General features: G+C 36.1%; 1 pseudogene; it reads right to left on the bottom strand.

Annotated features, from left to right (window-relative positions):
- Positions 1-2499: 2499 nt before the first annotated feature.
- Positions 2500-3417, bottom strand: LOC143649655 (olfactory receptor 7A10-like; annotated as a pseudogene).
- Between the last annotated feature and the right edge of the window lie 1173 nt (positions 3418-4590).

The following is a 4590-nucleotide window of genomic DNA, read 5'->3' as shown; positions in this document are numbered from 1 at the left end:
TTCATCTTGATCCATCTCATGGAAGCAACTGTTTCTTTTAATTCCTGAATAGGGAGTGAGATCTTGTTTTTCTGTACAGATTAACATAATACCCTGATACATTCTATACTATTGTGGGCAGAAAATAAAAAAGCATTTGTAAAGTCCCCTTTAGTGACTGGGAGAAAAGGTTTAAGTATTAAACTTTCCCCTCTGGGGAATTCCTAGTAGTATCTCAATCTTAAAACGTATCCTTATGAAAGTTATTTCTGCAATGGTGATGTTAAGCCTACTTATAATTATGCCTAAGAGTCACCCTCAGAGAATTCTTTTGCTGCTCTGATGTGGCCTCTCTTTAAGAGAAACGCTGCAAAAAACTCATTTTCCTCCCCACCATTTGGGGTTTGACTCCCACGGGTGTGGTTCCCTGGAAAGATAAAATATGACTACCATGAATGAGCCTGGTCCTGTCATCATGGGATTGGAAACACCTTGTTGACCAAAATGAGGAAAAGAAATGAGGCAAAATACAGTTTCAGTGGTCAAGGAATTTCCAATAGAGTCAAATAGTCATGTTGGAAGTTAGTCTTATGCAGGCTTCGGCCAAATATTTAATATCGCCACAGTATGCTAAGCCAACACCAAAAGTATTCCTTAAGATCCTAAAGGAAACCCTGGACTCTAACTAAGAATCTACAAAATTTCTTCTATTAAGTTTACTTTTTTCAGAAACTATAGGACTCCAAATTGTTGCTATCCCAGATATGCTCTGAAACCCAGAGGTAACACTTTCTCAATGGATGTCAGTCTGTTTGTTTCCTTACCCAGTAAGGTCAGCACCATTTCCAGGATGAAGTAAAATGGTCATTGTCAAGATTTCCCTGAAGATTGAGAGAATGATCAAATGAGAGGGGGAGCTAGACATACCTCTATCTTTTTCAAAGATATTGAGAGTATATGCCTACTAAATTTCTTAACAAATTCTTTTAGAAATTGTTTTGGAAAGAGATTTCTGCTTAAAGAAAAAGAGTTAATGCAAGGAAATTATTAGATATAGGAGCTGATTTTAAATGCATGGATCTTCTTGGATAAGATTCTGGGACTTGATACATGAACTTGTTGGAAGTGAGACCACAATGATGCTGAGTACTTCGGATTAATGTATACACCTCGTGCATGTTTAGCAATGGTAAAATATGATTCACAGCATATTCTTTATAGTCATCCCTAAAGAAAGTGTTTATCAAATACTTTTGGAAAATTGCCTGGTTTATGTGATAAAACATTTTGTTGAGAATTCACACTCATTGAATGTGGAGTAAGGTGGGTCTTTTAATTGTACCAGAGGGACATCAAAAATGACAAGCTGAGAATTTTAATCCTCAGATTATGGAAGAATCAAAACTAAGAAATTTGAAGTGCTGCATGAATCAGATCTCTTTTCTCTGTAAATCACATTTCTGATGGGGGTATGACAAAAACAGAGTCTGATCCTTGGGTTAATATATTGCAATGTAAATGAATTCACAACTCTGCAAAAGATATAAAGTGAATTAAATAAATGACCACATCTTTTTTTCCCTAACTGGACATTATCTCAGAACAATCTCTCATCTCAAAATGTCAGTCTAATTTTCCACTGGCTCTGATGAATAAAGCATTAGTGGTATTGTACCTCACAAAGAACACAGAATGTCTACAAAAACCCATGATATTATTACCTAATATCTTGCATTAATGGTTTAAAAAGACATAGTTGACAATGGGAAAATGACACAAATTGCTCTTCAGGATTGGTAAAGGAAGCCTATGATTGTAGGAAGTGCTAAGGAAAAGTTACTGAAAAATGTCCCTGCTTATGCAAATAACTCTTAAGGAACAAATTTGCATCCCAGAAGGAAATCCAATGATAGTAAAACCATCTACGATTGAAGAATCAGGGGCTGTAATGTCTCTTGTATCCTCACCTAACTTTTATGGAACTCTACAGCAGAAAGTCACAGATGGAGATGGATGGGGCTGATTGAAACTTTATCATGTTGTGATTCAAGTTCAGGATGTGCCCTGTTTCAAGAGCTGATTAACACAACCCTGGCACCAGGTATGCAGCATTTCAAATGACAAATGGTTTTGGCCAAAAGCATATAACACAAAAGCAGTTTATTTCTGCTTTCAGGGAGGCAATGCACCTCAGCCCCTCCAGTAATTACAATGCTTTTATATGTAGCTAATAGCCTGTATTAAATGTTTACCACTGAATATTCAGGCAGAGAGTCAGGTTCAATACTGAATCCTGGGAATATATTCCTAGATGTCAAATGATTTTAAAAAAATACAGAATAAACAAGATTTTTTCATGGATGAAAAGTAGAGATAAAGTTCAAGTAATAGTGTAAATAGCATATTACCTTTATTTACACTGATAAAAGTAATTTTATTTACATTTCCCAGTATTTAATCTGTAAATGAAGAGTAAATTTCTGTACTTGAGGCAGTGTGTCCTTCTAAGGAGAGACTTTCTCAGCTGAAAATTATTTTTAAGGCATCCTTTATGTCTTTGTTTCTAAGACCATAGATAAAAGGGTTCATCATGGGAGTGACCACTGTGTCCATCACGGAAGCTATTGCAGTTGCCCTAGTGTTTTGGGTAGCAGCAGAACTAATATACACTCCAACAGTTGTTCCATAAAACAAGGACACAACTGAAAGATGAAACCCACAGGTAGAAAATGCTTTATACTTGCCTCCATGTGATGAAATTCTCAAAATAGAGAATGCAATCTTAGAGTAAGAGAAAAGGATGCCAGTGAATGGAATACCACCCAGAATTACACTTGCAATATTCATCATTAGGTCATTGAGGAAGGTGTCAGAACATGGAAGTTGGATTACTTGAGAAAGTTCACAAAAAAGTGAGGAATTTCCAACTCTGTACAAAAAGTCAATCGCAAAACCATTAAGCCATGCAAAAGAGCATTCAGAACACTCAACATCCATGATGCCAGCAGCAGGAGACCACAGAGCCTGGGGTTCATGATGACCATGTAGTGCAGTGGGTGACAGATGGCCACATAATGGTCATAGGCCATCACGATTAAGAGGAAGTCATCTAATCCTCCAAAAACCATGCAAAAATACATCTGGGTGAGGCAGTTTCCATAAGTTATAGTTTTGGTCTCTGTGTGAATGTTCACCAGCATCTTTGGGACACTGGTGGAGGTTAAACAGATGTCTGCAAAAGACAGGTTAGCAAGGAAGAAGTACATGGGCATGTGCAGGTGGGTGTCAGATATGGTGGCCAGGATGATGAGCAGATTCCCGATGACAATGACCAGGTACATCATCAGGAACAGAGCAAATAGGAGGGGCTGCAGTTCTATGTCTTCTGAGTCTCAAGAGGATAAATTTTGAAACACGTGTTTTATTCCCTAATTCCATGTAACTCATGAAACTGTTGGAACAGAGACCAAAGCAAGGCAGGTTTAGGTACAAGCAGCTCTCAGCAAATTAACATAAATGCTATGGATTGTTTTGCAAGTATATTGACTTAATTATTTCTTATTAATTATATAGAGAGTCAGTGCCCTTTAACTGAAAATGCCAGGGTAAACAAATGTCCCTGCTTCTCCTTGATGCTATTGCTCACAAGCCATCCTTGTCCATGATTTTCAACTTTTCCCCAAAGCATTATGTTCCACCTCAAATGCTCTTAGACTTTATTTCAATCAAAAATCATTTGCCAAGTTATTTTTCACTATGTGATGAAAATTTGGGGACATGGATATTGGTGATGGTAGCACCATATTTCTATTGTCATCAATATTGCTAAATTACAATATGAAAAAGGCTAGAATGAGAAATTTGAGTTGTATATAGATTACTGCAATAACATTTAAAATAAAGAAAAAATTTTCCATCTGTATAGCAGAAAGATCAATACTTTCATTATGCCATTTCATCTCCACCTGATCTGTACTTTCAACTCAGCCCTATACCCAAGGTCAAGAGGTTAGTTTGTAGATATTTGACAAAATAATTTTAAACTTTATAAGGAAAGTCAATATCCTAGATTACCTACAGAATACTGAAGAAGAATGAAGCTGTGGAACCAAAACTACCTGAGTTCAACTCTAACTATAAAGACACAATGAATAAACCATGTTGTATTGGTGAAATAGACACATGAACTAATCTGTGAGAATTCAATGGACACACAAACAGATGTTAAGGAACTCAAAAATAGATCCACACAAGTAAGTCAACTTACCTTTGACAAAAGGGCAAGAGCAATTTAATGGAAAAAGTAAGATCTTTTCAACAAATGCTGTGGAACAATGGCATGTACTGGTGGGAAACAAAAAAGGAATGTAGCCAAATGTAAACATTTCACAAAAATTAACTCAAAATAAATCCTGTACTCAAAATTAAAATGCAAAGTATAGTACTTCTAGAACAAAACAACCAAGAAAATCTGGTGGCCTGTACTTTGGTGATGAGGTTTTAAAAATAACACCCAAATCATGAACCATAAGAAAAGAACATTTAAAAATTGTTCTCTATTAAAATATAAAACTTATGCTCTATTAAAGACATTGATAAATGACTTGTATC

The sequence above is a fragment of the Tamandua tetradactyla genome, chromosome 11, assembly GCF_023851605.1.
Source record: "Tamandua tetradactyla isolate mTamTet1 chromosome 11, mTamTet1.pri, whole genome shotgun sequence".
Lineage (NCBI taxonomy): Eukaryota > Metazoa > Chordata > Mammalia > Pilosa > Myrmecophagidae > Tamandua > Tamandua tetradactyla.
Note: the sequence above shows the minus strand (reverse complement) of the source record. Positions and strands in the feature narration are given on the sequence as shown.